The 27512-nt window shown below is 45.4% G+C and overlaps 1 long non-coding RNA gene and 1 pseudogene across 3 annotated transcripts in view; one reads left to right on the top strand and one right to left on the bottom strand.

Moving 5' to 3' along the window:
- Window positions 1–27512, top strand: part of LOC144821573 (uncharacterized) — a 2083451-nt gene that overhangs the window by 82429 nt on the left and 1973510 nt on the right. The gene's annotated exons all lie outside the window — the stretch shown is intronic.
- LOC144821958 (ribonuclease P protein subunit p29 pseudogene) lies at window positions 16302–17004 on the bottom strand (annotated as a pseudogene).

The raw sequence follows: 27512 nt of genomic DNA, 5'->3' as shown, positions 1-27512 counted from the left end.
TCAGACCAATCTGTCAAAATTGCATCTTACCTGTGCTCCAATGTATGCTATGCAGAGAAGAATGCGTGTTGGACGTCTGTCTTACACTACCATCAGCAGTACCAATGGATACAGATACCTTGCTAGGTCCGGTAACGACTCATGCATCGTGTTGTCCCCAGCGGCTACCTATTCTGATGACGGCATTCGTTGAGACTTCACCACTACGAGTATGTGGCAGTGGAGTACGAGATGAGAGCAGCATCACCCAGGTACAACCTTCTGTGAGCGTTGCGGATCCTGACATCGATGATAGCAATCATTCTCACACATGCACTGTTACAGCATTTTCAAACTTGGTCGAACTTTCACCTGATGTTGTAGACCAATTTTTTGCGAGTCTGTCTGAAATGATTTTCTCCCCTGAACAACGGGAATAACTTTTAAAGCAGCGAGCACACAGCGTTCCCTGAACTCTGAATTCGGCCTTCAGCTTAGATAAACAAAAGCTACTGAAAACATTTGGAACTATTTTTTCCCCTGAAAGCAAAATTATTATTATTTTTTCACTTCCAAAATATTTACCTTTTTCTGGCACAGAGTACTCTGCTTAAAGTAGAACTATTCTTAGAGAACAGAGCTTCTAAAATTAGGAACTCTAGAGACAATATTTTACCTTCAGCCTCTAGCATAGGTACATCATTTTGTATTAATATGTGATGGAATGGTCTCGACCTTCTCTTCTGTATTCAGAGCCATTTCATGTGTAATTTTCGCAATTCATTCAGCTGATATATATATGCATTTTTAACTGAATGATACCACTGCTTGAAAAGCGTACAGTACCAATACTCATTTTCGTGTACTTACCATATACCATTTCAAATGCGATTTATGTATTTTGGGTTGGAAAACACACATGCATCGTTATATGTTTACTATTGCTTAGTTTTAGTAATGATGGACATTAGATCGTGGAGTGGGTGTTGTATTTCTATCTAGGACCTTAATTCGATATTCCCAATTTATGCCCTTGTATGGCTATAATAAATAATATCCTTATAAAGGCATAAGAATCATATCCATATTTAGTCATAGCCCATGCAGTCCAAATTAAGCAAGGCTACTTCCCCAGACTCCTAGAGAGTACAACGCGTTCTTTAAACAAAGCAAACCTCCAGCAACCTGGGAAATCCCCATGCTTCTGTTTTGATTTGTCCTAGAACTCCTGCGAGCACTGAAAGAATGGCCAGTTCTTAGTGACATCTTTATTGACGTCTTATGTCCAACCTTACGTCAAACCCGGCACCTTTCAGGTATAAATATACCAACGTTGCCTTAAGCAAACACACGGTGGTTTGGAGCAGAGCGGCTATCTACTTGCCCGAGAGCCCACGGACGCCGCCCCTCCCCTTTTGACACACTGAGAAAGACGCTGTCTTTTTCTCCAGCCGAGAAATTCCAGCTCCGGTGTTTCCAGATACCCTTGCGGGTTGCTGGTATATCGAGTCCTGAGAAAGAGATACCATACCTCCTGCTTTCTATTACCCAGGTACGGCGCTGACTAAACCCTTAAGAGAATTCTTGATTCAGATTCTTGGCAAAAAACAACTTAACTTAAACTGCTACTTACTTACTCCTTCCCACGTATTAGGCTTAGGTCAGGTACACCGGGGTAGGCGTATCTAGAAGCACCAGTTGAGTACGTTAGTCAATGTTTTTATGTATGTATACATTTTATCTATTTTAAAGTATCATATGGCTAAGAAACCATATCAATGCTTTTACAGTATTATTTTATAATACTCCTTTTACTGTATGCACTTTACTTCATGTTAAGTATTGCAATTGTGGCAATTCATTTCTCTTGCATGAGAAAGAAGACTGCTCAATAAATAACACCTTTTATTGAAAACGCCCGTCTCTCTATTCTCTGCACTCTGGTGAAACTAAGTATGCACAATTGACTGAGTAAAATAGCTGTCTATTGTTTTCACACGACTCTAGAGATACACTCTTATTCTGAGGGAGCAAAGTTGTCATGTTTTATGGTTGTCAGAAGCTAATCCCTTCTTGTCTATCCAGGGAAGTTAAACTCCTCCTTGTTTATTCGAGAAAGTTTCTAGTGACCTCTGAGCTAGCTGGCAAAACTAATTAAGTCTAATATAGTCAGTAGAGACCTAGTCGACCTCAGTCCTACGTCTACACTGCTGTTTATATTATTCCAATGCGCAGAGCCTATTGGGAATATAGGAACTACACTACACAATCTGCTTTGGCAAAGTAAGTGATTCAAGGAGTTCATTCACCAATTGCCCATGCTGAATTTTTGTACCATGGGAAGTAAGAAATCCTCTCTCTCTCCACAAGCGTCCGAAACTATGGGCAACACCAAACGCATGCTGGCTATCAGTATAGACATTCACTCGCTTTCCTTCTGACAACACACACGCTCGAATCAATGCTTTTAATTTTGCTGCTTGAGCTGAATTCTGTGCTATACGTACTGTTTCAACAACTGTATGTTAAGTTGTGACAGCATATGCTGCAGTCGTCTCCCCATTTGAAAGCTTAAAACATGAACCATCTACCCATAGAGTACCATCAACATTCGAAAGAGGAGTATCTTTTAGATCAACTCTAGCCTTCGTTTCTTCCTCTGTCCGAAGAAAACAATCATGCTGTTCCTGAACATCTGTCTCTACAGAAATCGGCAACAACGTAGCTGTATTCAACACATTGCACCTTTTGAGGTGCACATGGCTAGCCAAAAGCATCAACTCATAACCTGACAAACGTGCACTAGTAAGGTGCTGTGTCTTAGTCCTATTCAATAAGGTATCCACTGCATGTGGGACCATCACAATCAACGTATTATCCAATACCAAACCAGCAGACTGTCGGATAGAAACAGCCGCTGCCGCTGTAGCTCTCAAACAACTCGGCAACGCCCTAGCTACCGGATCTAACGTAGCTGAAAAATACGCACATGGGCGCTGCTTGTCTCCAAATTGTTGTGTCAACACTGACAATGCACAACCTTCTCTCTCGTGTACGTTCAATGTAAACGGTTTACTGTAGTCCGGGGTACCCAACACCGGAGCAGAACACAATGCATCACGTAATTCAGAAAAACTTTTCTGACATTCGTCAGACCAAGGGAGAGGATACGGAGTATCTTTAAGAGTCAGCGCTAACAGAGGTTTTGTTAACAGAGAAAAATTCGGGATCCACTGTCTACAATACGAAGTAATACCTAAAAAGGCACGCACTCCTCTCTGCGTGGATGGCACAGTCATTCGGGCAATCGCTTGAATTCGTTCGGGGGTCAATCGTCGTCCCTCCTTTGACAAGAGATGACCTAAGTAGGTCACTTCTTGGCGGCAATACTGTAACTTTGAAGGTGACACTTTATGATGAAGGTCAGACAAATGTCGTAACAAAGAAAAAGTAGCTTCTTTACAAATCTCTTCATCATCAGCAGCGATCAGCAGATCATCAACATACTGGATAAGAGTAGCACCAGAAGGCAACACCAAATTATCAAGCTGAGTTTTCAACGTCTGACTATAGATTGAGGGACTTTCACAATAACCTTGAGGAGCACGCTTAAACCGGAAGCTTCGGCCTCCTAAAGAGAAGCCAAAAATATCTCTACTTTCCTCAGCAATTGGAATACTAAAAGAAAGCGTTCTTCAAGTCGATAACTGAAAACCAGGCAGCTGAAGCAGGGATCAGAGTCAACAAAGCAGTAATGTCCGGGACAACAGGAAACTGTGGCATGACAATCTTGTTGACCTCTCGAAGATCGATCACAAACCGGTACACAGGTGGCTGAGAAGCATCAGTACGCTTAAGAACAGGCAAAACAGGACTGTTACACACATTACCTCTCGTTTCTTCAACTACACCCTTCTCAACCAAATCATAGATAATCGCTAAAAGAGCTCTCTCGCCATCACTAGAGATTTTATATTGCGGAATACGAAGTAGCCTAGCATTTGATTTAAGGGTAACAACATAGGGTGGAATCTGCAAGAGACCAACATCATTGGGACCTGTAGCCCAAAGTGTATCAGGAAGAGAACGCAATTCCAGTAGAAGAAAATCTATGGACAAATACATCGGAGAAATCCCTTTCTTACCCATCGTAAGATGTACTCCCGCAGGAGAGCAATGTATTGTTGCATGCAATCTTTTCAGCAAGTCCAAACCCAACAGATTCTCACCACAACCAGTCGTTAGAATAAGAGGAGCTTCCAATTCACAAGGACCAATAGAAAGGGGCAAAGGACTAGAAACTGGATTACAAACTGGGGCGCCAGAAAATCCTACTGAAACATTGGTCAAGCCAGACAAAGGTGCGCCAGAAAGTTTAGAGTGCATAATAGAACTCTTCGTCGCACCAGTATCCAAAAGAAAAGGTTCTGTCACACCTAATGTAATCACTTCAACATAAGGTCCACTCTGGTCTACTGGAACTGACCCTACTCCCTCTCTTTGACCATGGCTGTCCTAACTATCATTATAACCAACACTTTCACTCTCGACAAAATAGTCATCTACGTAGTACTGAGCAGACTGGACAGTCGGAACATTCTGTCTGTCAAAACAATTAGCAGAATACTGAGGGGGAAAGGAACGCTCATTCCGGGGAAACACACCACGTCCTCTACCCCTAGGATCTTGTTGGAAACCACCACGACCTCTCTGATCAGATACACCATTCGCATGCTGTAGCAAAACCGGACAACTATGCTTGAAATGATCTTCTTCTCTGCAATAGGCACACTGATTAGGTCCTGGCAGAAATCGCGGAGCGAAATATTCGGGCTTCTGTAGCAATCTCTGAAACTGTGGAGGTTGCTGAAACTGAGGCTGATTCGTACGGGGCGGATAAGCTTGCTGCAAAAGAACTTTCGTCTTTAAGTCTTTAGTCTTCTTCTCTACTTTATCCTTCTCATCTTTATCCCTATTCTCATAATATTGTGAAGTAGCCAATATCTGGGCCGACGAAGAAACAGCCCATGAACTCTCAGAGTCCTTTAATTTATTACAAAGTTCGGGAAGCAAATTAAAGACAAATTTGTCCACAAACAACCTTTGACTACCTTCAGTGCTCATATCCTGACCACTACGATCGATAAACGTTTCCTCACACCCAGTGAAGAAATCAGACACACTCTTGTCTTTCTTTTGTTTGCATGCTGCTAACTTGTCCCAATTCACTCGTAAAGGAGGCATCATCGTTTTCATCAAATTAATAATTCTACCAGGTAATTCTGCAACTAAGGGTTCAGGTTTGGCACCTCCTACCTGCCGACCATCTGCAGCAGTAATATTAGCCCACGTATCTCCTAATTCTTGCGCATGATCCTCATGACGGATCTTCACCCACAAAGGTTGAGGGACTACATTACACATCAACATATCTATATCAGCTAAATTCATAATACACGCATCAACTGTCTGAGACAACTCTTTGTAATAACCAGCAGGATTTTTACGGGGGTAAGGTAAGGTCTGCTTAAGAGCCAAGACCTCTGCTCTTTTCCAAGGGACATGTACCCATACTCACTGAAAATGAGCCGGTTCGGCCACAATACCCTGATTAGGATTAGCAACAACTGCCTCTCTCCAAACAGGAGGAACTTCTCTCATGGGATACTGCTTCACTTTCCTTCTAACAAAGGAATCAGGTTCGTACAATGTCTGAGGCGGTAGCCTAGACCTGAAGGCAAGTATCGTCTCTACGGCATCTGTAACATCGGACTCCACTATCGTCCCTTTAGCAAATTCTGACTGGACATCAAGCACTTCCTGCGGAATCGGACCCAACTCATTATTTTCCCATTCCTGACGAAGGAAAGTACACATTACATTAAAAACATACCTTTGCTTTGGCGGATCCCACTGAAAGAAAACATCCATAACCGCTTGCAAATTATACCTCGAAGCATTTAAAACCCATCTATGAGCCAAAAGATCCAACACTGCTCGCTCTACGGGACTAGGAAACTGACTACGACTCTGTCTACGTTCCGAAACAGGGGTCATATTCAATGACCCAAAGAGTGAAGACAAAAGACTAGCAATAGTCTCAGAAGGAGAAGAAGTAGCCATAAGGACAGGAGAAAGAGTGTTTTGACGCAAAAGAGGCGTAGGGACAAGAGTAGCAGAAGTCTGAGATACAGAAGTAGAAGGCAAAGGAGTTTGAGGCAAAGCTGATGACAAAGCTGGCGGCCCTAGAGAAGGCTGCACCATAGGAGGGAGAACCATCTGTGAAGCAACGAGTGGCTGAACAACAGCAGGAGGCTGAACAACAAGTGGTGCAACAACCGGGGGTAATGGAGGTGCAGTAGCACCCTGCACAAAAGGGGGTGGTAATCTAAGTAAATGAGAGATCAAAGGATCTTTTTCAGGATCTTCATTCACTTTTGAAAGAGAAGGCGACAACGTTGTCTATCTGAGACTTCACTCACACGCTCTTCTCCATCTTCCCTAAACTGCCTAGCAGCTTGTAGTACTGACATATTCTTATCTTTCCTATCTCTCTTTGCTTGCTTAATTTCTCGCAGTTTGGCTTCCTTACGCCAAAGGCGGAAAGAATCAAACATCGCCGGCCGGGCTTTCTTCCTAAATAGCGCAACTTCCAGATTATCTAAAATATTTAATTCGAAACTACCATGTTGGGGCCATCGTAAAAACCATCTTTATTTGTATAGCGAACCCACACTTCATTATAAGTGATAGGACCCACTCCGTGTTTTTCCTTGTGCTTGCCTGCTGGGACCGGACCTCTGCTGTTGGCGTGGCTATCTGGCGCTATTGAAACCTTGAGCGCCTTATCCTTTGTGAAGCGCTACTTCTTGCCGGACCCGCTTCGCGGGTCCCGCTTCCCGGCGCTTGCTTCCTGTGGGCGCTGGGGAGTGGGATCCCTTGGAGACTGCTGTGGGCGTTGGTTGGAGCAGGGCTGCAAGCGTGTCGGTGCTCGAACTCCGGTTCCCAGGAGTCCCTGCTGCTGACCTGACCCGAGTCACCTGGGCCGCTCTCCCTGTTTGCCACGCCCCCCTCAAGACTGATAAAACCACCGGACATCTAACCTTCGTGGGATTCACTTTTTCCTTGTGCTTGCCTGCTGGGACTGGACCTCTGCTGTTGGCGTGGCTATCTGGTGCTATTGAAACCTTGAGCGCCTTATCCTTTGTGAAGCGCTACTCCTTGCCGGACCCGCTTTGCGGGTCCCGCTTCGCGGCGCTTGCTTCCTGTGGGCGCTGGGGAGTGGGATCCCTTGGAGACTGCTGTGGGCGTTGGTTGGAGCAGGGCTGCGAGCGTGTCGGTGCTCGGACTCCGGTTCCCAGGAGTCCCTGCTGCTGACCTGACCCGAGTCACCTGGGCCGCTCTCCCTGTTTGCCACGCCCCCTTCTACTACTCCCCTATAAACTGCGTACGTTACCTCCGCTGCGCGGGAGCGTCCCGGGAGAAGCCCGGGACAAGGCCGTGGCCGTCAGGGGCCGAAGGAGGCTGGGCAGTCCCTTTGATTTTTGCCGTATTTTATTCTGCTATTATATAAACTGCTTGTTATTGTCTTAAGAGTGTTATTGCATCGTTTTGAGTTTTATACTGTGTTTTTATAAATCCTAATAATTATGACGGCAAAAAAACTCCGCTCCGGTCGAGTATTAGTGGGGAGGTCAGGCTCTAAGACAAAATCGAATCCCCTGCGGAATAAAATTAATTCCTCTATGCAATTGAAAGGGCAATGTCAGCTATTCAGTTTATGGGAAAGGGGAAAGGATAAAGTTTTGTTGGATGCCTCAAACTCTGATACTCTAGAGGGTAAAGTGTCTGAGGCAGTTTTTTCTCCTGTTAAGGATAATATCAACCTGATAGAAGTTCCTGTCTCGCTCCATCTTGGGAATTACTCCTCCGAGACAGTGCAGGGCCTGCCTCTCGCTCTGTTAGATTCGCAGAGGCAGATGGAAATTCCCCGTGCGGTTTCTGGTTGTTTTACCTTAAATACCTCTAATGTCATCTTAAAATTGGCTGATTCTATATTGCCTAAACCACCTCATCCAACCACGGAGAAATCAACGATCTCTCCTGACTTATCCTCTACCCCGGTAATTCCGGTGGGAGACTTTACTTTACCCGATATAGATTGTGTCCCAAAAGAAGCATTCCGAATCCATTCTTGCCAACTCTATGGTTAATATAAATCCTAATGAAGTCCCTTTAACCTCCAACCTTCACCCTCATAATAGTACCCCCTCAAATAAATCTGATTTTTCTTTAGCCCAACTAAACCTCACCTCGTGCTCGGGCACTAATTTGAATAATATTCCTGTGAGCCCCCCGAGTGTTGATGATAATCTAATCTCCAAATCTCTGTTTTCTTTGGAGTTTTTGTTATCATCAATTTTACGTTTATTGGAAAAATTTGTTGGAGGGTCTGATTGCGTCCTGGATACGGTAACCCAAATCCTAAGAGTGCTTTTATACAACCAAGGTGGGTCCGCTTCCGGGTGTCATCTTGAGCCCGACAAATTAATCGGTACAACCGAGTGAAGCTAAGAGGCCTTCTAATGAAATAAAGACTTTAGATTCAGCCCAAATGGATCCACCACCCCGTTCCCGAAGGTCGGATTGTAAATATGCTTCCGACCATTCCAGTAGTCCCTAGCGCTGATAATGTAGCTTCTGCTGGTGGCAATTGTATCGCTATCCTTGATGAAGAGATAGTACCTTTTGCTGCCTCTATTGATACGAAAAATTTAGAAGTACCTTCCGTATTTCCTATATTTACCTCACATATAAAAAAAGATGAAGAGGCTCGCATTGATCTCCCAATTAATGGTGAAAAGGTAGTGGCTATTAAGCATAAAAAGAATAGATTAAAAAAAAGGAAACCTGCCCGAAGGTTCTCTAAAGAAAGGCAGAGGAAACTCATCTTTGAAAATAATTTGGAGGCCTCATTAGAAAAATCTTGCCTGAATGAGTTGTATCTTAATCTATCCAATGACATAATTGATCCACCCACAGAGGTTTAACCGATTATTACTATTGATTCTGTGGGATCTTCGAATCAACTCCGACCCATTGAACCGCTATTACCAGTAAAAGTTCAATCGTCTACTCTTAGCCTTTTGGCTAGGCCATTTCAGGATTCCCCTTTAATTGCACCCTCCGCTTGCGTGTCTATTCGGGAGAAAGAAAATGTAGATACCGTTTTTTTAGATTTTATTCCTCTTTTTGATACTGACTGTTAGAAAGGCGAACCCGGGGGAGGCAGAAGGTGTCTGACTGACCACCCCTAGGTCTACCCCTCCTTCAGAGAAGGGACCGAGCGACGTCGAGAGGCCTCCGACGGGAGGGCCCTCTCCTAGAATCGTACAGCAGAGTAACCACACCACTACAAATATACACCACACGTAAGTAGATTCTTCAATCTTTATCGGGCAATACGTATCGTTTCAATATATACAGCAGATCCAGAGATCTGGAAAGTCTTGTGGCAAGGGGCAAGGTAGCGGGACAGTCTTAAGATTGTCGGTTGCAATGGGACCCTACGCACAGTTCTCAATCCTCGAGCTGGGGGGTTCCGGAAGGTTGGGCCGCGGCAGCGCCAGCAGGTTCCAAGATGGTTCAGCGAGTGTGGACCGCGGCAGCGCCAGCAGGCTCCAGGATGGTTCAGCGAGTGTGGACTGCGGCAGCGCCAGCAGGTTCCAAGATGGTTCAGCGAGTGTGGACCGCGGCAGCGCCAGCAGGTTCCGAGATGGTTCAGCGAGTGTGGACCGCGGCAGCGCCAGCAGGTTCCCAGATGGTTCAGCGAGTGTGGACCGCGGCAGCGCCAGCAGGTTCCGAGATGGTTACAGCAAAGATGGACCGCGGCAGCGCCAGCAGGCTCCAAGGTGATTCAGCGAGTGTGGACCGCGGCAGCGCCAGCAGGCTCCAGGTAGAGCAGCAAGGTTAGTTCGTCTCAGGGTCAGCCGCGACAGCGTCAGCAGGGCTTCTCGACTCCGGGATACAACTGCCGTCCTACTCAGGGGCTGGCCCAGATATAGGTCTGGAGTCCTTTGATGTCCGGACCCTCTCGCCTGGGGGTCAGAGGGGCCGGGATGATGGTGTCCAGACACCCAGCAGGGGGGTGGAGCCGGAGCCCAGGGAGGCCGGAGGGTGATCGAAACCAGGCATCCGGGGATGGTTGGAGAGCCATCGAAACTCCCCTCTCCTTGTCTCTGGTTGTTTGGCCACTCTACCACCCGGAGGGGTCTTGGTGCCTCGATGGCGGGCTCGCTGGGGCCGTGGCCGCGGCTGGTCCGGGACCACGTGTCTGTGACGTGATGGGCCCAAGATGGCGTCGGGCCTGGAATGAGGGTCCGGGGTGGGCACCGGACCGGTAATGCTGGGGCGGCCCGAGGGTGCCGTGTCAGTGGTTGTGGGCCGCCGGGTGGCGGATCTGGTGGTTTGGAGGGCGTGCAGAGGTGGGCCCGAGGCCGACCCGGGCTGGCTGGAGGGCCGATGTCGTCCGGGGCCCGCCATGCGGGAGGGGTAGGACCACGCCACGAGGCCGGGTCCAACACTGACCTTATCTTAAACAGATCGGCTCTTCTTAAATGCTTCCGTGAGATTGAAAGTTTAAAACTAATTCAAACCTCGGATTTGGATTCGGTACTTTTGCTGAATTCCACTCTAGGGAAAACTGCAAGGGTCAAATTCCATTCTAAATTAGTTCTGAACCATATCTTACATTGGGCAGAGGAATTGCAAATTAGAGGGATAGATGTATCACCTCACTTTATGAAAGAACGAAGTGACAAATTATTTTCTAATCAACCAATAACCTATGGTGTTAATCCGAATTCCTCAGATTGGTCCTCAGCCAAAACCGAGGATTAAAAAATATGGGTATCTAAAAATGAACGTCAAGTTCTTTATAAAAATCCCTCTCCTCCCAAACAAGTTTTGACGGATGACAATTCTAATTGGAGTTGGTTGCCTGGCGTTCTTTCTAGTAAATCTTCCCCTCTTCTTAAACCGCATCCAAGTTTTTAACACTGATTTGAAATTAATTTCTTGGAATATTGCAGGTTTAAAGAATAGCCAGGAAAAATTGTCATTCTTACTTTCATTAGAAGCCGACATAATTTGTCTTCAGGAAACTTGAGTGGATGGAAAATTAATGTTGGAAAAAGATTATTTGGTTTTTGATGGCAGCGCAATCCCCTCTAGGAGAGGTCACGCGAAGGGTGGAATAGCTTGCTTACTTTCTAATAAAATTAATTGGAATCTCTCTTACTATCTAGAGCCTAATAAACTGTTTCAGGCACTAACTTTGAAAAATCTGTTTAAAGATTGTCCAAATAAATTGCTCATTTAAATAAATATCTACATTCCCCCCGACACTCGATTTAATGAGGGTTTAAAGTTGCTTTTTTCCTTTATATCTAAACTTATGGATGTCTCTCCCGCCCCATATATATTGTTACTAGGGGACCTCAACTGTAAGATCTCCAATTGTGGCCTTGATTTATTTAGAAATAAGCTTAGGGAAGAATCTCCCCATATTCCCCAAGCTCTGTTCCCAATGAATATTAAATCCAATAAAAGAGGTAAACTTATCTTGGAAGGTCTTTCTAAGGTGGATTGTCTAATATTAAACGGTAGACTCCCCTCTGATACCCCCGCAGCTTTCACACATAAATCAAAAAATGGAGATTCAATTATTGATTATGTAGTGACAGATTGTTCCTTTTTCCCTTTTATGAAGGATGTTTTGGTTGTTAACTCTGATCTAAGTGACCACAAGGTATTGATCGTTACAGCTGCACTCAGGCCTCCCCCGTCTGATTCCTGGCACTTAGATACTGATTTGGTGAATTTTGGTGCCAGTTCAGGGAGATGTTACTGTAATTCCCGGGCTTTTGATGGTTTGTTGAGTACTTTAATCTCTACCATTGAGAATCTGTCCCAATGGGATGGGAGGGAACTTCTAGGTTTTGCAGATTTCTTAAAATTGGTAACCTCAATATCAAGGAAAGTCCCTTCCATTAAAAAATTAATAGTATTCCCCGAATCACTTCGGAAATTAAATATTGAAATAAATACATTGATTAGGGGTCAATACTTATCATTTAATCAGGAAAGGTTCCACAAACTAACTTTGTTAAAAAGAAGGAGATCAAGGTTGAAGGCCAGATTGAAAAGAGACAAGGAGGACTCCCTATGGATCAAACTCCGGGAGTCCTCTTTTAAGGGTCAAGCCAGATTATTTTGGTCACTAATTGGCAAAGGTTGTGGCACTAGATCCTGTCCCACGCCAATCGCCATTGATGAGCGGATTTGGGTTCATTATATTGAGCACTTATACAGTAGTAATGACCTGCAACGGGATAATGTCATTAATTTTGTGTCCACCATCCCATATGACCCTCCGTCCGAAAAAGATATTGAATTAGCCATTAAGGGTATGCGCTCTTCTGGCGCAATGGGCCCGGACGAGGTTCCCATTTCTGTCCTAAAACAACAGAGTAAATTATGGAGTAAAATTCTTCATCCAGTGTTTAGGTTTTGCTTTTTTAGCGGTTCTGTCCCCTCATCTTGGAAAGGGAGCATTTTGGTTCCGTTATTTAAAAAAGGGGACAGAGTCCTTCCTCAAAATTATCGACAAATCGCTTTACTAGATGCCATTGGCAAGGTCTTTGCAAAATGTCTCCTTAAGCTAATTAACGATTGGGTGTCTAGGGCCGAAATTTTGCCTTTTGAACAAACCGGTTTTAAACAAAAGCACGGCACCTTAGATAATTTGACCGCACTCCAGGTTATAATGGAGAAATATGTTAAAGTTCGTGGAGGGCGAGTTTATGGAGCCTTTATTGACTTCTCCACAGCTTTTGATAAAGTGGACAGAACATTACTGTGGGGAAAGTTATTTGATTTAGGGATGCCTCCCTTTCTTATTAGATTAGTTCACGCCCTGCACTCGGATACTTGGTGCAGAGTGTTGCTGGGTGGGGAAAGAGGACTATCTAGAATTATTCCCACAGCGAACGGGTTAAAGCAGGGTTGTCTATTGGCTCCTCTGCTGTTTTCCCTTTACATAGCTGACTTACCCCAGGTTCTCTCTGCAAGCACAGGTATTGCTCCGATCCTGGGGGGTTCCCCAATTGTGTGCCTGATGTATGCTGATGACATTTTGATCCTTGACCTAACGCCTAAAGGGCTGAATAATCGCCTGCATGCTTTACATAAGTTTGCAGAAAAACATTATCTATTGATAAATATTGCTAAAAGTAAAGTGATGTGTATGTCTGGTAGGAAGAAACCTACATTTGTGAATTTTTCTTGGCCAGTGGGGGGCCACAAATTGGAAACTGTGAAATCTTATACCTTTCTTGGCAAAATTGTTATGAGCAATTTAAAGTGAAAAAGCTCATATAGCTAATAACATCCGGAAAGCTATTGTTCAGGGCAAGAGCTTGATATCCTTATACAAGGCCACAGGCAGAAGGCATTTTTCGATACTGCTGGATGTATATCGAGCAAAAATCCCAGCCTCCTTACTCTATGGAATAGAGTTAATTGATATAAAAAGTTGGAGCTTTTTGAACTCCTCTGAAGGAAAAATTTTACGTAGCCTTTTATCTGTCAACACAGCTAGTTCAACAGCTGCTCTTAGACAGGAATTTGGCTTACGTAGTAGCTGGGTCCAAGGTCTAGCGGGGAATGTGCGCTGGGTTTTTAGCCTAGCAATGAGTGAGCCAGGCACGTTAAGACATTTAATAAAAAATGAGTTGCTGGGACACCTCAATGATTATTCTTTAATTATAAAAATTTTTAGATACGCAGTGAGTCAATTACAATTAGATAAAGCTGTTTTATTTTCTTTATCGCCATATCAGTTAAAACCCCTTTTGAAATCTACTTCTTGGGAACTCGGGTTTAGACTGGATAGAGAGCTCCGTACTTTGAAAAAGGACATTACTCCAGCCATTGACTCCTGTTTGGTGAGGAAAGCACAACCTTATGTTCACTGGAACATCCCTCATGGTGTCAGGCGTTTAATGTTTCTAGTAAGACAGGACTTACTTCCTTTGAAATTGCTCTTATCCAGATGTTATGGCTCATCAGCCGTTTGTGACCTATGTCACATGAAAGCTCAAGACTTGCTGCATGTTATTTTTGTTTGCCCAGCTTTAATGTCGTTCAGGCGTAAATGGCTAAGACCCATCTGTCTGCAATTGAATATCTTGTCTGCCTCTGACTTTACTTTTGCCATGAATAATCCCCCTAATGAAATGTTTTGTTTCAAATTGTACAATTTTTTAAAATGTTTTTTTAATCTGTATTAGGTGGTAATTTAGAGATTTTGATTTATTCTGTATATCTGACGATATTCATGTTCTACTATGTATTTTTTTATTTTTTTATTTTTACTCATGATTTGTTTGAATGTATATCATGTCTTTTTATGTGGATCTCATGAGAGTTCCGTAATCATATATAAATGAAACTGAATAGAGCTCATAAGTCGGAGTTCCAACCGGAGGTTTCGGACACGAATCCTCCAATCGGGAATCCCTGTTGCAACAACAACTAAACCATTTCCTAATTTTGCTAAGACCAGGCATCTTATAGATCACTAATCTAGCTTCAAACTTCAAGGGGTTATCAACTATCGATACACTCGTAAATATACGAGCCCCTCGGCTTCGACTATTGCAATAACCGAATCAAAACCAAGGACCAAAACAAAGATCGTGGGAGCGACCCACTTATACTTAACCAAGGTATCTGTCACGCCACCAGAAGACCGTCTATCGTCTCGCTTTACAAAGGATCAATCAAGGGTCCAAGACAGGGCGACAGTCAGGGCAGCAGTCCTTCGTAGCCGTCGGAAAGCGGGAAGCCTCGCAGCAAAAACCTTCGGTCCACGTCGACATACAGGGGTCGATGAAGTGGCGGCCTTCCTCCACAATTTTCTCACGTGGCTCCTCACGATCCTCGGGCTTGGACCGGTACCGCTGAAGTCACCCCACGTTGGGCGCCAACTGAAGAACCGGGTTTTTCTAGAACCCAGCGGTGCCAGGGACACACCCGAAGTCTTCGGATTCACCTGTATTGGTATACAGAGACACGGAATACTTCTGGGTGGCGTCAGAGATCAAATTTATTAGCTGCAGCTAGTAACAGTAATCCCAGCAATACAACACGGTGTACAACTCAGGAGACTGCTCAATTTTCGTAGAGCAAGACATCACCTTTTATCCATAATTTGCTCATTACAAATGCACACCCACTGCGACAAACACTGACGAATGAAATACATTTTCCCACACATTATTACATCGTAAAAAGCTCACTTTACATTGTACCAACCCACAAGTTAATTATTAGGAATGTCCCAAATTCAATTTCCACAAGCCGGACAAACCCATAATTGAAAGGACTACCCATGTAATGAAAAGACATAAGAAAAGAAACCAATTCAGATGCTGAATAGGATAACATATGTGCAAGCGAACTAAAAGTTAACGATATCCTGAACATTGATTGGCAATTTCAGACAACGATCAGCCAGGGAAATTGGCCTCGCAAAAGGGTCAGTTTCAGGTGACGGGGTCAGCGTCTTGCAGTTCACTCACAAGTCAGAAAAGGCCTAGTTAATGCGTACATGAACAACGAAGCCCATGCAACTTTGTTCGTTCGGTTACCTCCACGGCCTACGTGAGGGCAACACAAAATGGCGTCACGAACAACGCAAACAGAATGGAGTCTGGTTCGGAAATCACAGAACCTCGAAGGTTGTGCATGGAGAGGCTACAATTCCAGGCAGGAGATCTTGATGTGGAAATGTGCCTGCATAAGATTCCATTATATTAAGCAAAAGGAAGCCTGTCTCAAGAAATATTTCATTATGTTACCTTTTAAGATGCAATAGTACGCATAGCACTTACTCAGAAGCGATCCAGATTTCCAGTACTCATTAGAGCTTTATGGACTGGGCTGCAGGTTGAACTTCCACGACTTTGGATTTAAGGTGTATCAATTTAAATTGAAATGTATTTTAAAATATCTCAAATAGTAGTTTTAAAAAATGAAAGAAAAACTGGAAATCCTAGTTCAGCAGCAAACCATGAGATATAGCACAAAAAAGGTAACACGAAGACAAAGAAACAATTTTACCACTATTTAGAGTCTTAGCAGCTTGCTGGAACACCAGCAGACACACAGATTTATACCAGTGAATCTGTGAAATACATATGTTGCCACTGATCGCCGGATCATGTATAATGTTCCGTTTCTGCCTTCTATTCAAAGCATTAAGATTGTCCATTTTCAGGTCTGGACCACAGGTCAATACTTCCTTATGGTTTGAACTTCTTGATTGAACGCTCACTCAATCTCAGCTGGAATTTACTTCCGTAGATGTAGGTGACAAAGCCATCAATCTCCACGCTGAACACACTGTTAACCTTAGGTATCACTTTCAATTTGTCGTCTTTTGTGATTATTTTGAAGATGTGTTTTATTTCTTGCAGGATGATTCCTGTAACCCAACGCACTTGGACTTTGCCACTGCCACAACAGCTCCATGAAGATCAACCTTCAACAATTTAGTCTGAAGCATATGGGGTTTTGTGTCCCGTCTGATCCCATTACACAGGTCCAGGATGTACTGCTTCCACAGTTCATGTAATGGTAGAAATAGTTCATATCACTGCTGCTCTGGTTTAATTTCAAAAAGTCTCATGGTGCGTCTCTGCTTTGCAGATAAACTTTTGGCTTTTGGCTTTTTCTTCCTTTTGGTTTTCTTGTGGTTGTACTCCAAAATCAGGGCTTTGCGTTTTAAATTTGTTTGGATGACTTCATCTGATAAAGATGGCATGCTACGCTTCAGGAATGCATTGACAAATGCCTCCACCTCCTTAGTTCTTGTGGCTTAATATCAACACTTTTGGCCAAGGGTGCGGGTAAGGAGCTGTAAGTTAGAGCAGAAGATGAACTTTTGACGTTTTGCTGCATGGTGTTCTAGTTTGTTAGACAGGTTTAAAAATGGAGAGTGCAGATGTCATCCATGGCGGCTAGGAGGGAGGTCTCGGTGCTGTGGTTGCTGCAGAATCCGGATTGAAATACGTCGATGATGTTGATGGTTTCTATGAAGTGCGTTAGCTGGGTGTTGATGATTTTCTCGATGTCTTTGGTGGCGAAGTCGAGGAGAGAGATGGGCCTGTAGTTCTTGAGGTCCGTCAGGTCATTTCCTGTCATCAGGGAACGTGCCTGTTTCGAGGGTGCAGTCGATTGTCCGTCATAGTTCTGGTGCGATGGTGGAGGCAGCCCTGTGGAAGACGTGCAGTGGGTAGGAGTCAGTGGGCGCTCTGGAGTGGATGCCCTACTTGGTCTTTGCGATGTCTTCTGTGGTGACAGGTTCCAGGTGAGGAGGGTCGGCTAAGTGGCATAGCTGGTGCAAGGTGTTGGTTCGGTGCCTTGGTCTTGGTCGTCAAAATTGTCGTAGAGTGTCCTTTTCTTGTGGTGGAAGACGGAGCTGAGTTTGTTGCAGAGGTCCTTGGAGGGAGGAACGTCGTTGGTTTTGCTGTGGGGTCTGGTGAATTCTTGTATGATGGTGAAGAGTTCCTTGGAGTTGTGGGATTTGGAGAGGCTTCTGTCTTGAATGAAGTTTCTCTTCGTAGATCTGAAGAGTTGGTGGTGTGCCATGGTGTCGGCCCTGTAGGCGGTGCATGCTTCTGGGGTTTTGCTGTTTTTCCCGGGTTTTCTCTAGTTGTTGGCGCAATCGCTTGGATTCCCAGAGGTCCGTGGTGAACCAGGTGGCTTTCGTGTTGTGTCGTCCGTCCAAGTTCTGGAGGGGGGCACTGAGGTTGTCAACGTGGAAATTCAGGTCTCCGGGCAGTACGTAGTCCGTGGAGGCAAGGGCGTGGGGTGCAATGTAATCTGTGATGATGTTAGTCAATCAATCAATCAATCAACAAATTTGTATAGCGCGCTACTCACCCGGAGGGTCTCAAGGCGCTTGAGGGGGGGGGGGGGTGGGCGCCGCTACTGCTCGAATAGCCAGGTCTTGAGTTGCTTCCTGAAGGAGAGGTGGTCTTGGGTAAGACGAAGGTGGATGGGTAGGGAATTCCAGGTCTTGGCTGCCTGGTAGGAGAAGGATCTTCCTCCCATGGTGGCTCTTCGGATGCGTGGAACGGCGGCGATGGCGTGGCTGGTCGATCGTAGTTGGCGGGTTGGAGTGTAGAAGGTCAGGCGGTTGTTGAGGTACCTGGGGCCTAGGTCGTGGAGGGCTTTGTGTGCGTGGGTGATGAGGCGGAACGTGATTCTTTTGCTGACGGGGAGCCAGTGCATGTCTTTCAGGTGTCCGGAGATGTGGCTGTGGCGGGGGTTGTCCAGGATGAGTTGTGCAAAGGCGTTCTGGATGCGTTAGAGTCTTTTCTGCAGTTTGGCTGTGGTTCCGGTGTAGAGGGTGTTTCCGTAATCCAGTCGGCTTGTGACAAGTGCCTGGGTGACCGTCTTCCTGGTTTCGGTGGGGATCCATCCGAATATCTTTCGGAGCATGCGTAGAATGTTCAAGCATGAAGAAGAGACGTTGTTGACTTGTCTGGTCATCGACAGGGAGGAGTCCAGGATGAAGCCCAGGTTTCGTGCGTGGTCCGTTGGTTTGGGTGCGCTGCCTAGGGCCGGGGGCCACCAGGAGTCGTCCCAGGCAGATGGTGATGATCCAAGGATGAGGACTTCCATCTTGTCTGAGTTCAGTTTCAAGCGGCTGTTCTTCATCCACTCAGCTACTTCTTTCATCCCTTCGTGCAGGTTGGTTCTGGCGGTGGCGGGGTCTTTGGTGAGGGAGAGGATCAGCTGGGTGTCGTCGGCGTAGGAGATGATGTTGAGGCTGTGTTGGCGTGCGATGGCTGCGAGGTGGCTCATGTAGACGTTGAAGAGGGTGGGGCTGAGTGATGATCCTTGTGGTACGCCGCAGATGACTTCGGTGGCCTCGGATCTGAACGGGGGAGGCGGACTCTCTGGGTTCTTCCGGCGAGGAACGAGATGATCCACTCCAGTGCCTTCTCTTGGATTCCGACGTTGCTGAGGCGTTGTACTAGGGTGCGGTGGCAGACAGTATCGAACGCTGCGGAGAGGTCCAGGAGGATGAGGGCCGCTGTTTCCCCGTTGTCGAGCAGGGTTCGGATGTCGTCGGTGGCTGCGATGAGGGCGGTCTCGGTGCTGTGATTGGCTCGGAAGCCGGACTGAGAGTTATCGAGGGATCCGTTCGTCTCGAGGAAGGCGGCCAGCTGTCTGTTGACGGTCTTCTCGATGACTTTGGCAGGAAACGGGAGGAGCGAGATGGGGCGGTAATTCTTGAGGTCGGTGGGGTCTGCTGATGGTTTCTTCAGGAGGGCGCTGAGTTCGGCATGTTTCCAGCTCTCCGGGAAGGTGGCGGTGTTGAAGGAGCAGTTGATGATGTCCCGGAGTTGGGGCGCGATGACGGAGTCGGCCTTGTTGAAGACGTGGTGAGGGCATGGGTCGGTAGGCGATCCGGAGTAGATGGTGTTCATCGTGCGGATGGTGTCTTCGGTGTTGATTGGGGTCCAGTCGCGAACAGTGAACAGGGATCGGGGTCCGGGTGGTCTGTAAGTGAGTGTTTAGCAGAGTGTCGTCTGGGGTTGGACTGTATCTGGAAATGGATGTGTTCCATGGGGGGGTGAGGCATCGTTCGAGAGGGGTTGTCAGTCAGAGGGAGCTTTTGTGGACAATGGCGAGGCCTCCTCCAGGGACGTCAGGCGGTCTTTCCTCAGAATCTTGTACCCGTCTGGGATGGCGGTTGCTATGTCGGGAGCCGAGCTGGCGTTAGTCCTGGCCTCTGTGAGGAAGGTGACGTTGGGCGAGTGGGTGTTGAGAAGGTCCTTGACTTCTACTGCGTGTCTGTGCAGGGAGGGTACGTTAAGGAGAATGCAGCTCAGGGGTTTGGATGCGCTGGCATCCAGTGGGTTGGCGCTAACTGTCTGGGTCCGGAGGAGGGTGAAGGTGCGGTGGCAGTATTAGCAGGAGAACTGTCCTTGGGAATTGCTCTGCATCGAGAGCTGGCAGGTGTTGTTGCATCCAGGGTTTATTTATTTATTTATTTATTTTAAAGTTTTATAGAGCGCGAACCTGACCTGTGAGGGTATCAGTGCACTTTACAGATTCATAGAGTAATACAAAAGGCAGGTCAATACAAAATGCAGGAGATTTGTACATCAGACAGCTTACACAGTCAAGGGGTCGTAGGTGAGCAGGATATCATACGAGTGCTGTACATTGGGGGATAGGATAAAGTATACCACAGGACAATTTACAGAGACAAGACTTATACAATAGGCAGGAATCGCATGAGTAATGTACAAGGTCGCAGGATAAGGCAATAGTCTCTCAGGTGGCTGTGGGACGGGTTAGCCAAGGAATTTGCCCATGAGGAAGGATTTGGCCTCTTTTTTGAAGCATGCCAGTGAGGGGATTCTTCTGATGTCCGGAAGGAGGGAGTTCCATATTCTTGGTGCAGTCCCGGCGAAAGCCCGATTGTAAGTTTTTATTTTCCTAAAGCGTGCAGGCCGGAGTAGGAGGGCATTGGCCGATCGTGAGTTTCTGTTTGCTCCGGATATCACAAGCTTCTGTGCAAGATACGCAGGGGAGTTAGAGTGTAAGGCCTTGTGCGTGATGCATGCCAGCTTGAGGTGAATCCTAGCCTCGAAGGGAAGCCAGGTTAACGCTTTCAAGTGAGGGGTGATGTGATAAAATTTTCTAGAGCCTGTAAGTAGTCTGGCTGCTGCGTTGAGGCAGGCTTTTAAGGGTGCCAGCGAGATCTTGGGTAAGCCAGAGAGAGTGGAGCAACCATATTCCAGCCGAGAGAAAACTAATTATTGGACTGCGAGTTTTAGATCGGGAGCGTCCAGAAAGGGTTTCAATTTCCATAGATAGCTTAGGTGGAATCTGGCAGATTTGGCCATTGCGTTGATGTGGTCTCGCATGTTTAGGTTATAATCCAGGGTATTTCCCAGAGATTTGGCCCAATCCACAATGGTCGGGGAACAATTTAAGGCTGTGATAACTTTAATCCATGTCTGGATCTTAGGGTTGCTCTTGGGTGGGGAGATTAGAAGGAACTCCGTTTTCTTAGCATTGAGTTTGAGTTGATTCGAGGAGAGCCATCTGACGGTCAGCTTTAGGGCCTCATTCAGGGTGAGGATCTCCGCAAGAGATTAGATTTTTATGTAGATCTGAGTGTCATCAGCGTACATATGGAAGGAGATATTTGCAATGCGCAGGACTTCCGCAAGGGGTTCCAGATAGAGATTGAAAAGGGTGGGGGACAACGTTGATCCTTGAGGGACTCCCACCGTGACCACTGAGGGAGCGGACAGTTGGCCATTGATTAGGAATCTCTGAGATCGGTTATGGAGGTAGGAGCTAAACCAGTCTAGGACTGTGGCATCTAATTCCATCCTCAGCTTGAGGCGTTTGAGTAGCATCTCGTGGTTGACCGTGTCGAAGGCCGATGATAGATCAAGGAGGATCAGGAGACAGGTTTTGTCTTGGTCAAGGGCTTGAAGAGCGTCATCAACAATGTGGAGCATGGTGGTTTCAGTGCTGTGTCGAGTAGATGGAAGTTGTTGATGTGGTGACTTAGATGTATTTGTACACACTTTTGCAGCACTTTAGCCAGGAGCGGAATGTTGGAAATTGGTCTACAGTGGTCTTGGGAGGCTGGGTCCAGCGACGGCTTTTTCAGAATGGGTAGGACTTGGCCTGCTTTCAGCGAGGCCGGGATTGATCCCTGCCGAAGAGAGGCGTTGATTATCGCAGTCCAGCTAGGAATGATGGATTTGGCAATGGTCGCGAGACAGTTTGAGGGGAGCGGGTTGTTGAAATGGTTGTTGGGGTTCAGGGAGGAAAGGATTTTTGCGACAGCGTCTTCATCAAAGGGTGCAAATTCGGACCAGTGTGCTAGGTTCTTCGGAGAGGACCATGGGGGCAGGGAGGGAGGGGGCGGAAGGTCAAAGTTCGGAGGGGGGAATGAGGCGGCCTTGAGTTCGTTATCTAAGGTTTTGATTTTATTTGCGTGAAGCGTGCTTGAGTCGTAGCGGTGGTGGGTCGGGGGACCAGGGCCCCTGGAGCTGGTCGGGGTCGGGTCGTGGATGGGATCTGGGGAGGGAGAGCAGCCGGGCGGCATCAGTGGGAACACACAGGGGAGAGGCCTTAGGGGCAGCAGCGACGGGAAGGAGGGAAAAGGAAACAGAGACAAACAGAGAACAAAGGCAAACAAGGTGAAAAAGGCAGAGACAGAAAAATGAGGCAGGAAGGAGACCGCAAAACAGCAACAGAAAAAAAGACAGAAAAAGGCTAACAGAGAGTACCAGCAGGAGAGCAGGCTCTTACACTGGACCACCAGGGATGAGGTGCAGGCAGGAGCCTGCGGGTGGAGGAGGGCCTCAAACACCTACCTGGGGGGGCCAGAAAGCGCTGGATGTAGTGCCTTAAGGACGGAGCTGTGCAAGGAAAGAGCAATTATCCTGACCAGGAGGTCAGAGGTCTTGCCCCAGGATGTCAGAGGGCTATATTACATACTAAATGAGCCTAAGGAGACAGTATACTCAGTCAATACAGGTGTAAGATTGAGGTGGAATCAAATAATCCCTGAATCCTCCTTACAAGATTTGGTTCAGACCAAGGGGCCGGCCTTTTGTTTATCTACAGACAAAGACATTCTTTGTCAAAGGGTGTCTGTGTCCTTGTCGGTTAAGAAACTTATGAAGACCGATCAAACATGTAGATGGTTTGACACCACATGTGCAGCTGTGCATTGTAATCTTAAAAAGGCGTTGAAGGCTCACCCAACAGACAAAGAGACAAAGATTTAGTTAAAAAGAAGTTCTTGCACTTAGAAAACAAGTAATTCAAAAAGAGGCTTGGGACACTAAGATTAAATGACCAAACCTGGTTTTGGGAAGCTGTGACGCGTGCTTTCTTTACTGATTTTAAGGCTCCTAAGCTGGAATCTCTACCCCTTGCTGATGTCTGGACATTGTATGTTGTGAATATTTTTGATGCAGGCTATTCCATTAATACTCTTCATCAAAAGATCCAGAAGATGGTGATGGACAAGTCTGCAGTCGCTTTATTGAGCTCCTCTGTAGACCCTAAAGAAGTGGCCATTGCTATTAAAAACAGCCCAGGAATTGCAGCTCCGAGCTCAGATGGCATCCCAGTGGACCTTTTTAACCCCTGCGCCTCGGGGCTAATTCCCCCGAGACGCAGGAGGGAGGGGGGCCGCGCGCGGTGCCGCAGTGCTCGTGACGAGCTCAGCTCGCCACGCTGCACGGTGGCGCTGTGTTCAGGACGAGCTGAGCTCGTCATGACCACACCCGTTTTCTTAGAACGCTCAGCACAGCAGGGGAATCATCCCCACGTGGGAGCGCCACGGCAGTCATGACGAGCTGAGCTCGTCATGAGCACCCATGGTGCTAAGGCAAACATTGATTTATGGGCAGGAAACAGTCAATGTCCCCACTTTAAAATAAGCACTGGTGTAGCCAATAGGTCTCGTCTTTGGGGCCTATTGGCTATTGGCTGGTGCAACAATTGATGTTATTGCACCAAGTATATTGTGCTGCATAACTAAATACTTATAAGGTCCCAAAAGCGAGACCTATTGGCTATGCAAATGCTTTTTTTTATAACTGGTCTGCTCTTACTCAGTGTCTCCACTCTGTGTAAACCATTCCTTGTTCTTGGAATCGAGGCACTAGGGTCAGATGCCCATCGCTGCCAAGCCTATGGAATACATGGACTTTTACTGATCTGAGCTGTCACTGCCACTGTTTAACTGTAATCGAGTGCTTCAGTTCAGTTCTAAGCTTACACCGAAGTAAGTGGGAGCGACCTGTTCAGAAGGCAGGCCTGTGCAAACAATAAATGATGTATTGGTTGCCAAGGGGGACGGCCAGGTGCGGCTTAGGTGCTTGCATTACGTATTGTTTGCTAGGATCGTGAGCGCCAACGATCATTTAATTGCAGAAAGTGCCTCGTGCAATTACCGTCCAGAATGAGATTGCTATTCCTCAGCTTGTCTGTTCAGGTCAACCAGCCACACGTCTTTCATACTCGAGCATTCTATTGTAGTGTTGATATAGCGTCCTGTATATCTAATTGTGCCTCACGGCGCTTTGGTTTGTAATATGAGCCTGCTGTTGTGCATGGTTAGTAGAGTGTGGGTTAATAGTTGTCTGCCTCGTGCCTGTATGCTGGGCCACTGGGATGAAGCGGTTCTGTGGTGTTTCATTAATATGGATTTGCCACATCATTTATCATCCCAGCCTTTATACCCTGGTAGAACCTGGGTATATTCACATGACAAAGAAGAGTGCTCTACACGCATAAATCTACTATTGTAGACCACCCCATTTTTACACAATGGATGGTGTCGTGTGACGTCACCTCATTGTATATGCAGATACCCCAAGATGACACATTTCAGGTGATTGAGGCATACCTAGAGGAAAGACCGCGCCCCCATAGGGAACCTCACAATTTATTCTTCAATTAGCAGAGGTTGCCTTAAAGAAAAACTATTTCAAATTCGAAGATTCTTTTTTTATTCAGATATAGGGATCAGCCATGGGCTGTCCATTTGCTCCCGAAATGGTGGTCCTCTTTATGGCTAAATATGAGGACAGATTTATTTTTAACAGCAACCCATTTAAAGAAAAAATAGCGCAATGGCTGCGCTATATAGATCACATCTGGTGTCTGTGGCATGGTTCTAAGGGCGAGTTGGAAAGTTTCTATGGTTGGCTTAACACTAGCCACCAAGATATCAAGTTCACATTGACTGTGAGCAAAACAAGGTTGACTTTTTTGGATGTAGAAGTGGTACCCATTGCAAAAAACCTGACTATGACTCTACACAGAAAGGCCAGTGATAAAAATACCATCCTTCATCACACAACTGCTCATCCAAAATGGATTATGAGCATCATGCGGCTATTTTTAAGGAACAGATGATCCTTTGTGGACATCCAAAGAAACTTCTTAAGCATTCAATAAAGAGAGCGTAGTATACGCCCCGGGAAGATCTATTACAAAAGGAGAAACCACAGTTGGAACGTATGATTTTTGCGACGACGTTTGGTCCAGACACAAATAGATTCAGGCAAATCATATTAAAAAATTGGCATTTACTTGAAAAATTGGAATGTGATTTCCCAAAACCACTGTTTGCCATGAGAAAAAATAAGAGCTTTGGAGAACAACTAGTATGAGCAGACATTTTTCCCGCTCAAAATAAACAGAGCTTGAGATCTCAATGGCAATTAAAACCAGTTGAGAGCCATCACAAATGTGGCACGTGTGCGGCTTGTGACTCTACAGTTGAAGGTGTTGAATTCTACCACAATGCCATCAAATGGCGCCACTCTGAGTTTACAAATTGTAAATGAAAAAATATTGTATATGCGATTCTTTGTCCATGTGGATTATTGTATATCAGTAAACCAAACCAACAGATAAACCAAAAGATTACACAGCACCGCTCAAAGATCAAAATGAGGGTGATTACTGCACCAATTGTGCAACACTTTATTGATAAATCTCATTGTGAAAAGGATTTTAAATGGACTGTTTTGTCCAGTTTAGACACATCCAAAGGTTATTTCGACATTGATGCCGCTTTGTTGAAAAAGGAAGCTTATCTTATTTTAAAATTTAACAGCGCTTCCTCTGGGTTGAATTGCATGATAAATTGTCTAGAGCTTAGTGTGGACACTACATGTCTCAAAATGCAATTCCCTGTCCCTTGCAAGATGGGAACTCACACAACGTTCTGATTGGGTGAAAACCTGTTACCCATGAACATTAGCTACACTAACAGCAAGTGCTCTGATTCGACATGCCATGTTGAGAGTCAATCTGCATTCTGCATGAGTTCAAGATTAATCAACTTCATTGAGCTGACATAGGTAAATTTGCGCTGTGCCTTCCCCTTTTTTCCCCACAAACTTTTTTATACTAATAGTGCATGATCGCACTTTTAATGGGTTTACATTTTTTCCGCGAATGTGAGCACGCTCGCATTCGAGCACAAGACAAGCCTATACCATTTAGAGTCTGCAAGCGGAAAGACTCGGTCAAAGTAAGTCCGCATGGCAATTATTTTTCAAATTATTCAGGGCAGCGTTCTGTGCAATACACCTTTAAACGAATACAATATTTTTTCCCGTTTTTAGATTTACGAGTCTTCAACGAATAACGTTGTTTCCATACCCTGCAGCGAAAGCGCAAGGTACATTTTTCCGGTGTTCATCGCGTTGGTTGAATGTTGCGAACAGAGTAGATATAATTATTCCTTGGGTGTTTAAAAATTTTTTTTTTTTTCAGAACTCCACACGGGCACAGAGTGAAGTGGCGTTCCCAAGCAAACATAAAACGATTTTGCTGGTCAATAGTGAAACTTTTGAAAACAGCGAGTTAGAGCGGCTGCTCTAACTTCAGAAATCAGGTAGATAAGGAGTTAGCGTTACGCATGAAAGAGAAAGGCCGGTTGGGTTAATGCTGTTGTTGCATCATTCATTTATTTTGTTTTTTAGAATATCCTGAGCATTTGAATATCCTGACCATTTGTATGAAGCTCTGATGAGAGCCCCAGTACCAGCAGCCTGAGTCTTGAAACGCGTTGGCATTTTGAGAGGCATTTAGATAAATCTGAATGTGTTGAGTGTTGGAGGGAATTTGATAAGGATTAATACATTATCCTCACACTCTTGAAATATGTTTGTTGAAATAATACGTTTGGTCCATAGAATTGGATATTTACATGACTGTTATTGTTATTTCATGTATATGATGCAAACTTTAAATGTGTTTTGTATTTAATTAATGAACACGTTCATTCAATGATTTTGTTGTTTTTGTAATTTGTTGTAAATAATCTTCCATTATGTGTATGTCCAATTGTGTCCATGATTGAAGGCCATTGTGAATTGTTATATATATGTTGTGTTTTATGTGTAAATTTGAGGAATATGTGTTTCTTTTTCAGTCATTTGAAAAACTTTTTTCGATTAATTTAAAGACTATTGAACAAAAAGGAATGGTTTAATAAAAAATTCCATTCGAACGGATAAAAGAGTAGTCTGTTCATCACTCCATTAGTAATAGGAGTTTAAGACAGTACGGACCCAGGTTGTTCTTTTGTGTTTTGACTTTTTGAAAGTTGACATTTTCTTGTACTAACCATCTGTGCCTTCTGGCAGTAAATGGTTCTGCTCTTCGGGTTTGTGTAATCCTGCCAGACAGTAAGACAGTAAGACAAAGGGGACAGGATGGGCCGTCCTGTCAGGATTGCTTAGCTTTGCTCTATCCCACTTTCACCTCAAAAACCTTGCTTCAAGCAACCTCAAAAGGCACAGACACGGGAAACAACCTTTACAATGCGGTCATCACATTGCGTGACCTTTACAATGTGGTTGTTACAACGACCGCATTGTTACAAC

This window comes from Lissotriton helveticus, chromosome 2_2, assembly GCF_964261635.1.
Source record: "Lissotriton helveticus chromosome 2_2, aLisHel1.1, whole genome shotgun sequence".
NCBI classification, from domain to species: Eukaryota; Metazoa; Chordata; class Amphibia; order Caudata; family Salamandridae; genus Lissotriton; species Lissotriton helveticus.
This window is presented reverse-complemented; position numbering and strand designations above follow the sequence as displayed.